The 19,266-nt window shown below is 46.7% G+C and overlaps 1 pseudogene; it reads right to left on the bottom strand.

The window, feature by feature from the left end:
• LOC149357893 (uncharacterized) overlaps positions 1-19,266 on the bottom strand; it is a 37,192-nt pseudogene that overhangs the window by 10,944 nt on the left and 6,982 nt on the right.

Consider the following 19,266-nt stretch of genomic DNA (forward strand, 5'->3'; position numbering starts at 1 on the left):
GAAGGCTCAACCTTTGACCTTTGATGGAGTACTGCAGGCACAGGCCATCAACAAAAACAGCTCAAAGACCCTTGTCCTCCCTTATGTGCACATGGTGTACCGCCTTCAAAAAGCGTGACTCTTGCACTATGAACCAGCAGCAACTACGCGACACACTAGCATTGTTACTCCAATGTCACACATGCACTAGAAACCATTCGACTTACCAACTGCATTTCGGTAGACAGCGAGAAGCAGTGAGCGGAAGAGATCCAGGGTCAATTGGAACCCAGCATTGGACAAGTCCTGGTATGGCAGCAGCAACTTAGACCACACTGACAGCACTTCAATGGCACTGGACTCCTGGACAAGCGCATCAGTGAACTCAAGGATCATGTCCTGTTGCAGCCGCAGGAACGTATCCGTCGTCACGCCCAGCTGCTCGAGGATGGTGATCAGAGGTCGGTTCAAGGTCACTGACCCTGGAAACGAAAGGAAATAGGAGACCTGCCACTCAGATTGCCAAAATCAGGCTATCCACAAAGACATGAACCACCAAGGTCACCCGAGCAGCAGCGTTCGGGAGCAGTCAAGACATACAGTACCCAGCGGACAAGAAGCGCAGGGCACTGGAGAACAAGGCAGATCACGGCTAGTACAAAGACGTGGCCCAATGACCATCAAATGGTTCACTGCAGAGACTGCGCCACGTTTAGCTGTGATATGCACACCACACTGGTGAGGGATTTTTGGAACGCGCGTGTTGGCAGTGGTGCGTCGGACAGCGGAGCACCGTACGTGCCAGCCCCACGTTGCGAGTGGTGTGCGCGAGGCAGGCACGAGGAGCGTAGAGCTACGTGTCAGCAAACCGCAGTGTTGAGGAAGACATAGCAGCACAAGTCTGGTCATTCAAGCGTGGAAGTGGCAGCTGTCGGACGTTGGATCCGAGCTGCCGGTGGCTTCCCTTGAATCATCAACTCAAGACCATCGAGTCCCCATTCAAGCGAGGAAGTGGCAGCTGTCGGACGTTGGATTCGAGCTGCCAGTGACTTCCCTTGGATCATCGACGCAAGATCATTAAGCCTCATTCAAGCGTGGAGGTGGCAGCCGTCAGACTTCGGGTCTGTGCTGCCGTGGACCTCCCTTGAATCAACGACGCAGGCCTACTGCGATCGCCACTTTGCTGCCACGGCTTCCTGGGATAGGCTGCACAAGCCTACGGTGTTTGCGGAACGCCGTCGACAGGACCTGGCTACAGTTTTCCTGCTGCAGCTGCCCAGTTCTTGGGGGCGACTGACAAGAGTTCGTCAGCGTCTCCCGTGTCATCTCCGTTCCTCATCTCCTGGCTTTCTACCACTGCCTCTCTGGACGCAACGCCAGCGACGCATCGCAACTCGCCAATCCGCGTCTGTGCTACCTGCAAGGCCTTCCCGCTCCACCTGGGACGCTTTGTATCCGGTGAACTCTCTCCTTTTTGTCTCTAGTGTTGTACGCGTTTCTAGTGTGTGTTTTCCTTGGTGTTTTCGTTTCTTTTATTGGCTCCTTTCCTTTAAAATATAAACACGGCTTCATTTTGTTTTGTTTGATTTCTCTGTTCTTTTCTTCGAACCTGCAGGAGAAAGCGTTCCCCTCCAGCAGTCGGGGACGCGTCACCCCAATTCGTGACATTAGCACAAGTTATCTCAACATCCAAGCACTGCAATAATTGTTTGATACCTAAAATGAAGTCAGTACCCCCTTGCTGTAATATCCTACAGCGCGATGCAGGTAACTAATAAATAAATAAATAAATAAATAAATGCATCAGGCTTGTGAAGGTTTAGAGTTTGATATGCCAAGTACCCTCCCCCCTTTTCCAACAATAAAATTGCCTTGGGGCTATGTGCCTGGCTTCGGTGGATGTCAATGAATTATTACACCGTCATGTCTTATCTCTACTAGAGATGCACATAGACAGATGCCTTTTGATATGCACAGTAAAACTCATTGCAGCTCACCCCTTATGTATAATGCCCCCAAGAAGGGCCTTTTAAGGAAATAAAAATGAAATGAAATGAAAGCGTGCTCGCAAAAAGACAGTCAAAGAAGCCGATACTCACGCGGTGCCGAGATCTTGATCACCTCAAGGTACTCTGAGCTGGTGCATGGAACTTGCGCTTGCTTGGACGCAGGCACAGCAGTTTGGAATCCGACAGCGTGGGATTAACACAGAGCATGCCCTTGGCGCCTGCATACCGGATCTGGATTGCTGAAGGGTCGTCGTTCAGCTTCAGGATCTTGTACACCTGCACGACATATTCGGGTCAGAGACTCGCAATACCAGTTGCCAGTGGCAAAGTAGCGGATGAGATGATTCCCATGGACGTCGTCGCAGCCACACAACTCGGCCATGAATCTGTCCGTCCGTCCGTTACATGAAACGTTTGTGTTTTGTGGTGTTTACACCAGATGGCGCCACACAACCAAGCGTGCTAATCACTATGCTATGCCAACTCCCTGCCAACGCATATGCAGTTCTCCTTGTCTAGTGTAAGGGCGCTGGACAGTGTTACGGGAATTTAGCCTCATCGCACTTTACATCACCATAGTGCCCCCTCAAAATTTTTGCCCTTTGAAGCTGGACTTGATGAAAGCTCTCCCTCTGGTTGTCTGAGCTGAGATCACTCGGCACACTGCTTTCACAGACTAAAATGTCAGAAGACTGTGCTAATGCAGAACTGGAAAAGGAAAGATGAAACAACAATTCTGCCTTTATACTAGTTCGTTTTTGCCAAGGAATCAAGTCACCCGAAATTGATTGAAGTTCTTAATGTACACTCACTGTGACAAGTTTATGGAGCGCAACTTTAACAAAAAAAAAAACATTTTGAATCTAGGGCGCACTGCTTGAGAATTTAATGGTTCACTGCTCAATTAACACACGTAAAATTATACTGTATACCATATTTACTCGGCTCTAACGCGAATTTTTTTGCCCGAAAAACTCTTATAACAATGACATGCAGGTTAGAATTAGAATTGAGTAAGAAAATGAAACTATGCAAGAAACAACCCCCCCCCCATTTTTTTCTTTCTTTCTTTATTCAATACTGCAAACCTTGCACAGGTCCAAGCAGGTGTGGAAAAAGATAAACAAAGCAATACAAATGAAGGCAACGAAGCTATTGTAATTGACATCACAAAAATTGTGGTTTGGTATTGCTGGTGCACTGATACAGTAAAGGCTCGTTAACTCGACCCCCGCCAATTAGGAAATACAGATTATCCGAACAGCTTGCACAGTCCCGTCCAGTGCCCATGGAAGTCAATGGCATCAGACGCTCACTAATTCAGATGCCGTGTATCTCACATCAGTTCCTTCGAACCGCTTCACTAAAGGAGGTGCGTCCAGGTACGGCTGGCACGGAACTGAATTGCATGCTGTAGAGTTGCCCACGCACCTTTGATATTTGTCCAACGGAAGGCAGGATGAAAAATGGACGGCCCCTGCCTCTGAGACCAGTCTAACGCTTAGTTTCATTTGCGCTTTCCTGAGCTCAGTGCCAGCACTCAGCAATGGCGGCCGTCGACCGTACATCAGCCAGCCAACTGAACACAGGGGTGCACTGTTTAGGGCATTGATTGGCACCTCTGCGCGTTTCTCCCACTTCCAACCACGTGATTCTTCACGTGTGCCAAAACTGTGCGCTCGTCAAGCACCGTTTGTTCTTTGTGCAAGAAACATAAAAATCTGGGCGTATTGCGACTGAAGACAATCTACCTTTCTTTGACCGTGAAAACTGGGTGTGTGTTACAATCAAGGTATTTTCTGCCTTTTCTCTTTTTCTGCCTCAATTAGATCTGCGTTCCATGACTTATGTCTTGAATTTTTTGCTCACTGTGTTGTAGTATTTTGCCCGCATACATACAGCTGTGAAAACGACTTAGGTTGTTGTCTTTCCTTCATGATCTTTTTTTTAGTGCTCTAGGACTAGAGCCCCCCCCCCCATGTTGATTTCGCCATTGTGAGTCTGTTCGGTACCACCGTGCTCCCCATAGCAGGTGGCAGTTCAATTCATGACTTGTGTCGAGAGGTTGCTCGGGAAGAGCAACCTGGGTCACACAAGCCCCACCAGTGGCAGCACCTGCCACCAGGGGGCAGTGGCGCACCGCTTGATCGCTGCACCACTGTGGCAGGAGCTGTGTGAGGACTCCCAGGGATACATGAATGTGAAGCAGAGAATGACTAATTCGGCATATATATGGGCAACAAACCATTAACACATCAAGCCTACTTGATCTTGAAAACAGAGTCTCAAACCGAAACCAAACTGCTAGCACACCTAATCCCTATTCGACCCAACTAAGCTAAATTGTCTGCACTTTTTTTTTCACACTTCCTTCCAGACGTAATACATACACATCAAATTTCATACGGCTTTTAAATCTGCAATTGCAGCCTACAACATACCCATAAAGCTCTCCGCAGTTGTATGACCAATATCTATGCAGCATCATTGTTGTACTTTTGAGTGTTGTGTACAGGCGTGTCTGTCATCTCTTCTTGCTCAGGTCTTGAGGCGCTCGTGAGTCTGAAATGAGCAGTGTCTGCCAGCTACAAGGACACCTCGCCACATTGGTAAGGGTTAACGAATTGCAGCCAGAAGAACCGCTGCGTAGCGTCCACCAGCAATCAGACACCCGCCAAGCAACAAAACCTTGAAAACACCACCCTTCCACCATGCCCTACAGGTAATGGCGACACCGACTTTCAACAAGACTCACCCCTCTACACAGCAGGCAGGCATGGTGAAGACCTTAGCGCCCATACCCAATGGACAATGAAACTCCCACGAATGTCCTTCGGACGTCTAAGATATCCGAAGGATGTCCAAGAGAGTTTCAATCCCCATTGAGATACCAGTACAGCACCCGCAAGTCACAATAACCATCTGCTCACATTTACACCGAGGAGAACAGATACGCTGACGCTGTCTCAGAAATTTCCCACAAAATGCTACCCAGTGGCACACAGGCACCACCACCATGGCAAGGCATCTCTGACAAACCCATGCATCGGTCAAGTGCACAATGGCGACAAGCAGTGCGATGGCAGAGGAGCGGTGCAACCAACACACAGGCCCCATGCTGGTGAAACAACTGGGTAGAGACGGGCAGTGCTCTGTGAACGATCCTTGCGTCGGTCGCTTGCCAAAACGACCGATGCAAGGTGATCACATCGGCATCGTGCGTACAACTATCGGGCACGTGGCGGGCAGACAGATGCCACAGCACTACACCATTCAAGCAGGCATCGGAACAGTTACCGTCGGCGAGGGCACCGCTGATAACCGATGTCAGCTCGTGATAATCCAAACTCTACCCATTCATAAGTATAGTGTTTCGTTTCAGAGTCCTTAAACTTTGGCTGCTTCACGAGGTTGCAAGCGCACTTTTGTTATACTAGCTCAATTCAAGCTCTGGTCTCTGCAAAACTTCTTTAGGCAAAGTACCATATATGCTCTCGTAATGAACCCACTCGCATAACGAATCCTTCGCCCACTTCTGCTGTCCAGAATTTACTTTTTTTTTTAGACTTTAGCTCTTTGTAGCGGGTTCCTCAGTTTTTGTGCAGTTTAACACGACAGAAGGAATCAGTTATTTAGCCACGAAAGACTTCAATTTTGCCTCGCGGCACTTTAAGCCACATCAGCAGCATCGTAAAGGCAACCGACTCAAGTTACACCCGCCTCCAATAGAAGGTGCCATTGGTACCATATGAGTAGGGGTTAGACATTGCGGTTTAAACTGGGGGGGGGGGGGGGGGGGGAAGCCCGACAAAAGTACGCTAATTTCAGTTTTCGAAATTTGGTTTTAACCGAAAAAGGTCAGTATTCTTGGCATGCAAGACATAGATAGCTGGCTGATGAATGCGAGTTACACTCAGTCAAAGCTGAAATGCATGATGCGACAATGGTGTACATTGTTGGATAAGTAGCGCAGATGTGCAATTTGAGGTACTGCTCCGCTAGCTTACACGCCTCTGCAGAACAGGAAGCACCACAGCCTGCAAGCTAAGCACTGCTTGTTCACTGTCATCACCTGCTTAGGGCAGTTAGTCGGTTAAGTAGGCTAATCAACTGCTTACAGGACACTGACATGAAAGCCCACATGGGCGTCACGAAAAAGTATTTTGCGGCTACTGCGACTATTGAGCGGCAGTTCCATCGCTGGCATGAACAGGCGGACCACGTACAAAAACAGCTCAAAGTACTAGCATTTGCACACTCATTACTGTAAGTAAATTGTCCATGATTACAAAAACACTGAGGTACGCTTCAACTGACTTGACCATGCAAGATTGCTGCACTAAATCACCGCGAAAAGTCAGTATTTCATTCCTCGAAAATCATTGATATTCGGCGCAAACAAAAAGAAAAAAGTCCGCCAAATTTTCATAAATTAAAAACCGAGAAGTCCAACCCCTACATACGAGAAAATGGCTCAGTTGTAACAATCTCTGACAGAGGGTGGTTCCACCCACACCGTGACTTCGTACTCTGGAGACTCAAAGCTGAAGTCATAAAGCGCGGCTTCGAACGACCAAACTCCGACAGAAGCCTCCCCATAACGAACAACGCCACAAATGTGCGGCCAACCGAGTTTGAACGAACACGAGCCTACTGCAATCGCCACCTGGCTCTGGCCAGCACCAGACTGCATGCCCCCTCACCTCTTCAGCAAGCGGGACGGACATCATGCCGACACCATCCGAGAGGACATACGGCTTGCCGCTGACAGGGTGGGCCCCACCAAAGAGGTCTCGGACGTCGACGACCTCGTGGGGCATCACCCGCACGGCCTGCTCCGTCGAAGAGAAGCACTGACCCATGCGCGCCATGCGCTTGGCCACATTGTGGATGCCCTCGAAGCGGTCCGTCCAGTCGCGGATGGTCATCGCGCTGTTGCGCTTCTCGTCCACCGCGTACATCCACGTCCTGCGTGCGACATGGATATCGATGCAGGCACTGCTTACAAAACACCATCTCCTCATACCAGAAATCATTAGAAAGCTAGATGGCTTGCAAGTGAATTTTACCAAACACTGATCAAAACCTGTTTAGATTCAAGTGGAATGGAAAAGTGTTACCACATTTAACAGAATAAGGAATATCAATACCCATGAAATGAGGATTTATAATTTTAATTTGGCATTGAAAGTCGCATAAAGAGGCTGAAGCAACACTCTGCAATGAAGCAATGGTTACTATTGCTGTATGCCACCATGTGACTGTATCTCAGTGAAATATGGTCTTTACGTTCTCAGTGTATGTGCAGTGTTGTTTTTTTTGTTTACTGAAATAAGCTCGTTATGCTTTGATATGGTTTAGGCTCTTTTCAATATGTCTTCCTACGCTGAAATTCTGGCACCCCTTTAACAATGTCGTTGAAGTGCTTGGCGTTGTAACAAGACGATGCCACAGCATTTTGCTTTTTTTTTGGAGTTGGCAGTATCTTGCATTGTTGCATTCGAAGCGTAACGAGGTTACATGTTACAGTGCACTCCACACAATCCTAAACTGTACAAACAATCAGTGCCTCATGTCTAAGGCCCATCGAAGGCCTCTCAAGTAGACTTGCTGGCGAAAATCCAGTCTTTATGCTGCCACCAATCACGCACATAATTCATTAAAACTGAGCACACAATAAGGTGACCCGACTGCCACTTGCTTCTTCACACAAGATCACCTTTTTTTTTAATCCTGCGTAGGTGTCAACAAGGAGTCTCCTTGCAACTGATGCTTCCATGTCAGCTCAAGTCCAGGTCGGAGCTGATGGGACACTTCAGATACTCACGAGGCCTATCAGCATCCACGAATGCGATAGGTGATATGTCAATATCAACAAAAGAGAGATACCAAGTTGCCATTTTGTGATGCTGATGGCAATAGGGTGCTGCTGGTGTAGTTTCATTTTTGTACTTGATTCTAACATTCATGTCATTTTTAGATGATCTCTTTTCCGAAAAAAGGTGCGCATTAGAATCAAGCAAATACGGTAGCACTTGTGACAGGCTTATTGGCAATTAAACCACCCTTTCCACTGTTTATTTTGTCCTTCAGCTTGCCAGCATGAAATTTAGATTTGAGGTGTCGGTGTCTGCCCTCATCCTGGCTAGCAAGCTTTGGAGCAGTTGATCTGCCACGGTCATCAGCTTAGCTTTTCTTGTACACTTTGCATGGTTCAGCTCCAATGTGACCCGACCCAGACTTAACCACGTCACTCTCTTCAAGCAGCCGAAACCACAAGACCCAATCGCCTGACCCAGTGACTTAACCACAACAATACAAAAGTTGCTGGCAGTTTAGCATTGCTAAGCAGGGAATATTGAGCGAAAGCAGGTTTTTGCAGGTGGACACCATCACCATGTACATGAAAGCAAGACTGACGTGTGAACTGACCCAGGGAACCAGTTCTGTGCCTTTCCTTTCGTCAACCAAGCTCTACAACATTGTTAGCGCCAGTGCCCCAACTTGTTTTGTTTGGACTTAAAGGGGCCCAAAAACACTATCTTAGTTGACTGTTTTGCCTGCTGATCGCATACAGTAAGTTACAATGGTGCTATTAGCGTCGGTAATACCACGTATATTCCGTTTTATAATATTTTAATGTCCTCCAAAAAACACATTCATGGCTCCGATGGTGTCCCCACACAGTGGCGGGTTTTAGCAGCGGATATGACATCACCTGGCGCAAGCTTGATGATGGGAAAAACAGTGAATATACTGCAAATTGTGTGAATAAATAGAGAAACATTTTGTCACCTGTCTGCGTTTTAAATTAGATCAACAAAAACAACTTGTTCGTCTTGGATAAAAGTCTTAGATAAAAGCTCTTCAAAGCAAGTAAAATAAAAATACACCACCAGGGCCTTTGACGTGGAAACGACGCTGCCAGCCTCAGCAAGAACGAGTTACAGAGAGCAGGAAACCGTGGAGTGCAAACTTCCGCGACGTGCTCTGGCAGGCTGTTTTGATTGGTTGCGCCAGGTGCCGTCATTGGGAGAGCGAAACAGGACTGGGAAGCCCCGCCAAAATCGAGTTGAGGGCAGCGTTTTGTTTGCTTGTATTTTGAAATTTCTTCACTGAATAACTCCCGTTCCTGTGCATCTATTCCTGTAATTCTTTTTAAGTCGGCATCTGTGTGACATCAAGAATCCACCTGAAGTATAGCCGGTATCCCCCCGAGCAGTGTTTCGCAGCCCCTTTAATGCTTAATGCGGTTTTGTTTGGACTTAAGCCACATTTGTTGGAGCTACTCACCCTGAACTGAGAAAGTGCTATTGCCTTATGTTTTATCGCACTCCAGACTGATTAAAAGAGCCATGGCTAGCCTTTGACTAGGGAATGTCTTGCAGAAGAGCTACCCACATGCAGTGAATGACAGCTTTCACCAGCAAGTCCGCCGCCTTAGTGACGCGGGTTATTCGGCTGACGTGCTGACTGCAGTTGGTGAGTCAATGCTGCAGATAATTAAGAACCATAACCCACACCAGTCCGGAAATGCTAGAGTGGAGGGGAAGAAAGTTGAGGCGGTGCCCTATCTTCACGGTGTCTCGCATAGCCTGAAAAAAGTGGCCCAACGGCATGGCAGACGGTAGTCTTCTCTGCGCCTTTTAAGATGTCTAGTTTATGTTCACAGATCGCGCAGGCCAATGAGGGGAGGAAGTCCAACAGCTGCACTGTGAAGCACGCCAACAAGTTTGTTGCTTGTTCGACTCGTGTCGTTTACAAGTTACCCCTGTCATGTGGTAGGGTGTACACGGGCCAAACTGGTAGCTGTGTTAATGACCAGGCACGTGAACATAACAATTTCTTGTAAATTTTGTCTATCAAAATAATCTTCCACGTCATTGCAGGAGTTGTAAAAACTGTGTTCCGGCTTTTAACAACATTTCAGTAATCAGAAAAAAAAACAGGGAGGAGAGGGAAATCCTTGAGGCCTACCATATTAGGTTGCAAGGCAGTAGTGACACATGCGTCAGTGCACCGTCTTTGCATCTCACTAGGAAGTTAATTTCCTAAGTAGAAGTGTGCGTGTGCAAGTTTGATAAGCAAAATATCTGTCTTTTGTTGTTTGCCAGTTATGGAGCGTGTATCCACTCCTTGGTGATTCGCCACATATGTATTTGTTTGTTTTTAAGTGTGTCTGATATGCATGCGTCTTCTGGTGACCTAGGTTGGCCATTTCTCGATTGAATTCCAGTTGTTAGTCCAGCGTTGTCCTGTGTTGTTATTCTCCTGGTGTCTCGTACTTTACATGGTTACCTTGTTACTGTTTGGTTTGGTTTTTGAGAAAACGAAATGGAGCAGTAACTGTGCACGAGCATATACGCCACTTAGGAAGAAGGACCATGGGCAGTAGCATACCCGTGGTCCCGAAGCTGGCTGGTAGAGGGCGCCAGGAACTTGAACTCCCGCAGGCCAACACGCATTCCCTCGCGCATGAAGCGGGCAACAACCGCCTCCAGGATGTCCTCCCGCGACGAGTGCAAGTTGAGCGTGAACGACAGCTTGTCCAGGTTGTCGTCTCTGAATGACACGCGGATGGCGAACTCGGCGTTGAAGTGCCGCAGCACTCTGTTCTCAAAGTGGACCTGCGGCGGACGCGCAATAAAACAGTGCTGCAGTCTTGAAGCTACTCTAGGCTACTGATGAACCTGCGGAGAATAAAAACAGGACCGCAAAATGAAAGGGCTGCACACCGAAAAACACCGGATCAGGGTGTGCCCAAAGCCGTGCAAGAGAATTCGATTCAATTCTTTCTTCTAGAAGCATGCACAGTCCTCGAAATGCTATCTGGGCAAAAGGCTGCATAAAAACAGCTTGCATAGGCCCAGGCACCCAGTTTTCAGCATTGGTTTTGATGTTGTAAGAGATACCATCTCTATGGAACACAAAACAAAAAGGTAACACCTTTAAGGAGACAGTAAGCTATGTACGCAGTACACAATAAAACCACTTGCATAAGCAAAAGACGTACTTTAAACAGCAAACATTGAAAAATAAACAATAGTAGAAGAAAAGAAAGTAGAAGTAAAAAAATGCTGTACAGCTTGAAACTTGGCAGAAATTAAGCCAAGTGCTGGCTTTAGCACAAATAAAGAACAAGAGAACAATCTTTCAGGAGTACTTAAATATTCACATAAAACTAATAGGTTCGGTAATTAGTTTTCTCCCCAAACCGTAAAACTGGAATGCCATCTAAAGTTGCTCCATCTCCGAGAGTTAAGATTTTTCTCTTTCATTACCTGCGTGTTCAAGTGAAGGAGTATTGTTTTCAATGCATCATATTCTTCTTTGTTGCATGCCCGCGCCGCCTTCTTTCTACGTTCATACCCAGCTTTACTTTTCCTGCGCGCGCTGTACGCTTTGCCTCACGGCCTGGAGGTCTTCAAAAAGTTGGCTTCTTCTCGCAACATTTTAGCTTGATGATGAAGCCACCTCAAAGAGCGCCTTCGGTATTTATTTGCCTCGCGATCCTACACTTCGCGCATGCCGTAATGTCATCACTGCAAGGGGAGTACATCGCCACGACCAGACGATCTTTACTATGGCCGTTTCTTCGAAAAAATCACTATAATAAAAAAAATGTACAGCCGTATAGCTATGGAAGGCAAAATGGGACCGCAGCTTCACTTAACTGTATCCGAGTTTTCACTGTAACCGAGTTCACTATAGCAGGGTGCTACAATTCAGCCAGACGCTCTTTGCTATAGCCATTTCTTCGAAAAAAATACTATAAGCAAAAAAAAATGCACAGCCATCTATGTAAGGCGAAATGGGACCACAGCTTCGCTTTAGTATATATCCGAGGTTTTACTATAACGGACTTTACTATAGCAGGTTGCTACGGTTCAGTTCTAGAGAAAAGACATTTTTCAGACCTTGTCTTTCTGCAGACTAACATATGCATTGATACAGAGCCTGCCGACTAATCCCTGTAATTCCTCGACAGGAACCGTAAGAACTAGCATTAAAAAAAATGACACAGTCAAGCGCCACACCTGTGCAGGACGCAGAATGATTCGCCCTGGCGTGATGAACACGCTCCGAACAAGACAGGTGCCGCGAGCAAGCTGCGGGGGCTTCTCGTCCCGAAAGAGGGCGCAGCAAGCCTCGAACGCCTGCTTGAACAGCACATTTCTCGCGTCGATGCTGGACACGATGTGGCTGAGTGTCCGCTCCACCATGGACTGCTCCTTCTTCGACTGCTGTTCGAGCTCCCGCATGAGCGTGTCGAACGCCATCTCGGACATGAGCACCATCTGGTCGAGGACATCGAAGGTGATGTGCAGGGTGGCCTTGAAGGCATAGGCGCAGGAGAACGGCAGGATCTTCTGGATGGACTCGCACCGCTTCTGCACAGCCAAGTGTAGCCGAGAGTTGTGCTGCGATCCCCACCACCCTTGACTTGTGGGCCACACAGTGCAAAGAAGGACCTATTACTAGATTCGGTAGGGAGAAGGCAGGAAGATGGGTTTTCTGAAAATACGAAGAAGTGAAAAAGGGAGGGCAGGGGGGACAACGACAAGTCCTCATGCGGAAACGTTGGCTAAGCACCCTGAGGCTCCCCCTCCCTTGTACACTTTGTGTTGTCCAGTACTAGACAGTGAAGCATAAACTGCTGTCTACAAGGCGATATTGCAGCTAAAGGATCTATGCAAACAGTGAACTATGCTGTAACCGGTGTTATCAGACACCATTTAGGTCTCTTATACATGCTGTCTGTCAAGTTGGGAGGGGGGGGGAAGAGCAAACAGAACTAAGTAACAAATAAACAGAAATGTGTTAACTGCGAAATGTAAGGAGAGATTAGTCCAACATGACTCCTTCCAAGATCTATGCTCCATTTTTCAACAGATTTCTAGAGTGATTCTTCTCAGTCGCCAACGACCAACCCCACCTTTATCACATCACATATTTGACATTTTTCTCTCTTTCATTTGCTTTTTGTACCATCGCTCTTTTCTAAGCGCAACACACACCAATATCTCACACACAATACGTTGCCAAGTCTCCAGGTTTTCTCATTTTCTGGCGTGCACGTCAGTGTTCACGAAATTTTTATTCAGGCACAGCTCCGTCTGCCCAACTCATTTTTGACAGAAAAGTGGTCTCCCGTAGACTGCGCCTAGTTTACTGGATAAACGCATGTAAGGACCCCGCTTTCTTTCCAGATCAGAGGAGCAGTTTTCGGGATGCAGCCCATGTACGCAATGCGCGAAAAATATATATATGCATTTTTAAGTAAAAACAACACACCAACCAGGGAATGAGTGGCATTTACTCTACTTGCCTCAGAAAGCGTGCTTTTATCAACTCAGCTCAGCCAGGATATACAGAGTGAAAGCTCTGTCAGCAAGCACTGCAATTATATAAGAGGGGGCAAATTCATTCTTGCGCTTGGCAGTCACGTCTGCCACTGCGCTGAACGCTGCTCTGGACGCTCACTCTTGTACAAGGGGATGCTGAGAAGTTCCTGGCTTTGCCCCTTTGACGTCAAATTGAAAAATTGGTTTGGTACCACAAAAATGCATGATATTTGTTTATTTAACTCTGTAAGAATCAGATGTTTCTGATTTTTGTAACCATCCTTAATTTCAGGTAGAACGTGAGATGGCAGAGGCACAAGCAAGTTTCACACCTTTGGAGTTACGGGTCGTGATGAAGTTTTTGTTTCTGCAGGAAAAGTCTGCAAAAGACATTCACAGTGAGATGTCACAAACACTACGGCAGATGTGTCCTTCCTACAGCACTGTCAAATCTGGGGTTCCTCGTTTCAAGGCTGGTCATTTCAGTGTTGAAGATGAGCCTCGTAGTGGGCGCCCCACAACCTGAACAGACCCGACAACAAGCGGTTCTGTCCATAAGCTGATTCTTGAGGATCGGCGAATATCCACCAAAAAGATAGCCCAGATACTGGAAATCTCCCAGGAACGCATTGGTTTTATTATTACCAATATCCTAGACATGCGCAAGCTATCAGCGAAGTTTGTGCCGCAATGCTTGAACAGTGAACAGAAGGAGGCTCGAGTTGAGGCATTCAGGCTGTTTTGACCCATTTTGATTCTACAAAACACTTTTTGGATAGATTAGTGACTGAGGATGAAGCATGGCCCCACATTTATCATCCCGAAACCAAGGAACAGTCAAAGGAATGGCGCCTCAGTGGGTCCCCGCGCCGAAGAAATTCCGCGCACAGAAATCGGTCAAAAAATCATGGCGTCAATTTTCTGGGATAAAGATGGTGTGCTGTCGGTGGACTACCTATCTCAGGGCTGTAGTATAAGCGGATAATATTACGCTGGCCTCCTCGACAAGCTGAAAGAGGCAATTAAGACGAAACGCCGGGGAAAGCTGAACAAAGGAATCCTTTTGTTGCAGGACAATGCACCTCCGCACACGTCCAAATTTGTGGCTGTCAAACTGAAAGCCCTCAGTTTCCAATTGGTCCACCATACCCCCTATTCACCTGACCTGGCTCCTTCTGACTACCATCTGTTCACCAACTTGAAGAAACATCTGAAGGGTCGTCATTTTGACGACACTGTTGACGTCAAACTTGCTGCTGAAAGCTGGTTTGACGACTTATCACAATTTTTTTTTTAAATAGACTAGAAAAGCTGAAAGAACGATGCAACAAGCGCATATCAGACTCAGGGGGCAATATGTTGATAAAAATGTGCACTTTGAAAACTTTGACTACATTCTTTCTGTGCAAAGCCAGGAACCTCGTACTCGTGGCACATGATGCACCACCTGCCACGAGTGCAAGAGCGAGCGTCCAGAGCGGCGGACGTGGCTGCCAAGCGCAAGAGCGAATAACGTGACACATCACATCCCACAAGTGGCGAGGAGGAGCGGCTGAACAGCAGCCGGCGCAGCGGTGGACGTGACTGCAAAGAGCGCAGCTGCGGCATAGGCGAGTCACATGGCATGACATCATAGTCACATGCATGCACCTCCCATCAGAGGTCAAATCTCTGAGCCAGATGACCTTCAGGCTCAGCATGGGAGTAGTACAGCTTTTCCCTCTAAAAGGTTCCACAAGCAGTTATAAAGTGGCGATTGCTTTGAAGAGCAGCAGACTTAGTGTCAAACCCGCCGACTCCTTGCTGAGCCGCTGGTAATTAAGAGGGTTGTGGCTTTTGTCGGCATTAAGTTTTACCAGAAGTGCCTGGACCGCTTTGTGGCTTTGGTTTATGTCTGTCTGCCGTTTCTCGTATTCTTCCTTTCTCTTAAAAGCCTAGCCGTGGTGCGGGTGCACAACTTCTCTATACCTCTTTGTTTTCTTTACAACGCTTGCACTGCAGCAAAAAAAGCGTGTGTGCCACCATGTGTTTGGTGCAGACACTCTCTGACAATAAAAGCTACAACCTTCGTCTTTTTGTGCGCGCGCTCAAATCCAAAACTACCGAACTGTTTGCTGCTCAGTTTGCGGTTAATCAGCCGGGCCTCCGCAGGTGAGGGCACCGTTTTATTGCCAGTTCTCTCCTTCGCCTCCCACTGCTGGTTTCGCGACTATATCATTATACGTTCATTGCTTTGAGCTGTGCACCGCCACCATGCCATCCTTCGGGGGGACTATGAAACACCGGGCGGGGCAGGAGGCAGTATGCGCCTTACATTTCGAGTAATTTTCTTCTTTTTTTTTTTGGCCAATGACGGGTGCGAGATGGGGAGGGGGTCTAAGAATAGGTGGCAATGTACAGCATATATTATTGCTTACAATAAACTCTGACACATCCCCAATCGAGAACCTTAGTTTGAAATCCTTGGAACCGAAACAAATTACCAAGAAAGGCTCTTACATGACTCCTGGCACATTCCAACTACCCCGAACAACATTGACCACACAAAAGGAAGCCTGCCCGTAGTATATACACAGGAACTCCGCTCTGTAGCTCAGAGAAGCCAAGTCACCATTGACCGCCTCCGCACATTCTGACAACGTGACTGACAGCCTTAACTCCACCACCCCTCCCCTGCGCCTTTCGCATGACCTTTTTTTTTTACCTCCGGATCTCCGCCATGCATACTTAATGACGCTAGCTACTGCCTCCAGTCACCCCTGAAGAAAGAGCCGAGAAGGCTCCAAACATTGGGTTTCAAATTAAAGTTTTTGGTTGGAGATGTATCAGAGTTTATTTATAATAAAGCCATCAAACCCAACCAGACACGCAAATCTGTCAACATGTTTAGTTTTTAGTATATACAGTACGTTATGACCTTTGTAGTTTTTTTTAGTGTCACAAAAATTCGAGCGTAATTTGCACACCCCCTTTTTTGAAACCTTAAGGGGGGAGCCTGGTTTTGAAAAGAAAATTTTATTAATCTAGCCATAGTTATGAAATTTTCAGGGCACATGTATCTTTGTGAGCTCATTCTAGATATGTGTTTTAGTTTCATGTAGAACAATTCCTTGAGCACTTCTGCACCTTTTATGCAAGTATTTTGCGAACAATTTTGAAGAAAATTTGCTGTCGGAAACTTGCTGAAATGTATGCCATTGGGTTCTCTTGATACCAAGAGATGGAATATGGGTAAAATTGTCTTCTTGCCTATCATAGAACCTAAGTTATAGGGTATTGAAGTTGTCGCTTCAGAAATGAAAAGAAAAGTGTGTATTCCTGTTTCTGAAGTGGCAGCTTCAGTACCCTACAACTCAAGTTCTATGATAGCCAGGAAGTGAATTAACCCTCAGTCAATTTTACCCTTACTGCATTTCTTGGAGTCAAGAGAACCCAATGGCATACATTTCATAATGTTCCCCGCAACAAATTTTTTTCGAAGCTTTTTAAAAATACATGCATAAAAATTACATAAGTGCTCGAGGAATTGTTTTACATAAAATAAATGACATATTTGGAATCGGCACACAAAAATACATTTTCCCTGAAGATTTCTTAACTGTAACTTCATTAATGTTTTTTTTTCAAGACCAGTGTCCCCCCTTAATATAAAGAAAAAACACGCAAATTATGCGAGTAAGTATGGCACGTGGTGATCCATGTATACTGAAATTTTATTGCAAAAGCAATACTACTTTCACTTTCAGCTCCGCGCGTGGCGAGGCCGCGGTAGCTACCATTGACCTTGAGCGGCGCGCCTAGCGGTGTGACGTCACAGCTGCAAGAGCAGGGCTCCAACTTGTGCCGTCGCGAGGCGAGGCCGCGCGTGGTGGCTGCTGCCTAACTCCTGCGCCCGCAGCGCGCGGCGCGCCTTTCAGCGCTCTTCATCACACACCGGGATAACGGTAATCTACAAACGACCACTTCAGCGTTGCATTAGATTGTATTGGATTGGATTACATTGGATTGGATTGCATTACATTGGATTGAATTGGATTTCAATGGACTGGATTGGATTGTATAACCGATGCATCACCACAAGTCTAACCACAAGCACCACCACCAGCTACACTACCAGCTGAACCATGGCGTAGCTACGGATATTGCTTTCGCAATTACCGGGCTTAACCAAGCTAAGCCACAGCCATTTTTTTTATAATCAAAAGAAAAACCAAGGCACCAAAAAACACGGTGCCTGTAAGTCCTTTCCATTCGCGCTGACCATACCTGGATCTCGACGGTCCTGCACCTGGCAGTCACGTTGGGGCAGTGGGTATGGACCGCAGCGTAGCAAAAGAGGGTGCCGTAGGTGCAGCGCTGGGAGAGCCGCCCAACCACCCGCCATGCCAGGGAGTGGTCCCGGACGACCAGCTTGAGGATGAGGCCTCCGCACAGCGAGGTACCCTCCACGCAGCCACCGAGACACTTGCAGCCTAGGATGAGGTAGCGTTCCCACCGAAGCGGAGCCGCTACCGCTGCTGTGCCGGGCTTCGCATGATATTCGTTCACTACCTCCCCCATCAACATGGCTGGTATCTTTACGTGGAGGAACAACTCCACCAAGCGCTTCTTGACGCTGATCAGCACCTGGCGGGTCGGTTCAAATTAGAGATTACACTGCATTTACCAACAGGCATTGAGATAAAATTTCCAAGAACACGGACACTACTAAAGCATTTCCTGTTGCTTCAATATTAAGTATTCAATATTGTTATAAGGGAGTAATTACTCATTGACATCCACCCGAACGCAGCCATACGGCTACAAAGGAAACCCATGCAGCTTGCTCAGAAACTTCGTAGTTAAAGGAAAATTTGTCCTGGTCCGGCGTTCGATCCCGGGACCTCCGCTTCACCGGAGCAGTCGCTGTACCAATTGAGCTAACCGGGACGGCAACCTTATGGTAGGGCGAGAGCGAATTGATGAATAACTCGAAGTGGGAACTGTGTTGGTCAAAAATTTTGGCCAACACAGTTCCCACTTCAAGTTATTGATCAATTCGCTCTTGCCCTACCATAAGCTTGCCGTCCCGGTCAGCTCAATTGGTACAACGACTTCTCCGGTGAAGCGGTGGTCCCGGGTTCGAACTCCGGACCAGGACGAATTTTTCTTTAACTGCGGAGTTTCTGAGAAAGCTGCAAAGCTTTCCTTTGTAGCCGTATAGCTGCGCTCGGGTGGATGTCAATCAGTAATTACTCCCTTATCACAAATCTACTCCACCTTGGGGATACCCCTAAATATTTCACCAGTATTCAGTATTCAACTCGCATTTAAGCTACTGCTAGTTAGTGGGGGGTACTACAACATTCACTAACCTTGAACACATTCATTTAAAGGAGGAAGCTGGTCTTAGAAAAAAATCATTTTTGTTAATGAAGCCACAATAATGGCATCCTGAAGAATCATGTACTTTTGCATGCTGATTGCAAATATGTAATTTAATTTTATATAAAACAAGTCCTTGCGCACTTATATAATATGTTATTTAACTTTTTGCCAACAGCTTTCAATAAAGTTTGCTACAGGAAACTTGATAGGACGCATGCCATTGGTTTGTCTTGACTCCAGACTATACAACAAGGGCAAAATTGCTATCCTGCCTATCGTAGAAGTCAAGTTGCAGGGTTCTAAATTTGCCACTTCACAAACGGGAAGAAACTGATGATTTCAAAATCATATAACTCACTTTCTATAACAGTCAGGATTATAATTTTACCCTTATTGCACAGTTTGACGTAAAGAGAAACCAATGGCATGCAATCTAACAAGTTCCCTGCAGCAGAATTTCTTTGAAACTCTCAGCAAAAGTTACCTAACATATTGCATAAGTGCACAAGGACTTGTTGTAGATAAAATTAAATTACATATTTGTAATCAGCATGCAAAAATGCATG

Source organism: Amblyomma mixtum, chromosome 3, assembly GCF_055824585.1.
Source record: "Amblyomma mixtum isolate Tamu chromosome 3, ASM5582458v1, whole genome shotgun sequence".
Classification (NCBI taxonomy): domain Eukaryota; kingdom Metazoa; phylum Arthropoda; class Arachnida; order Ixodida; family Ixodidae; genus Amblyomma; species Amblyomma mixtum.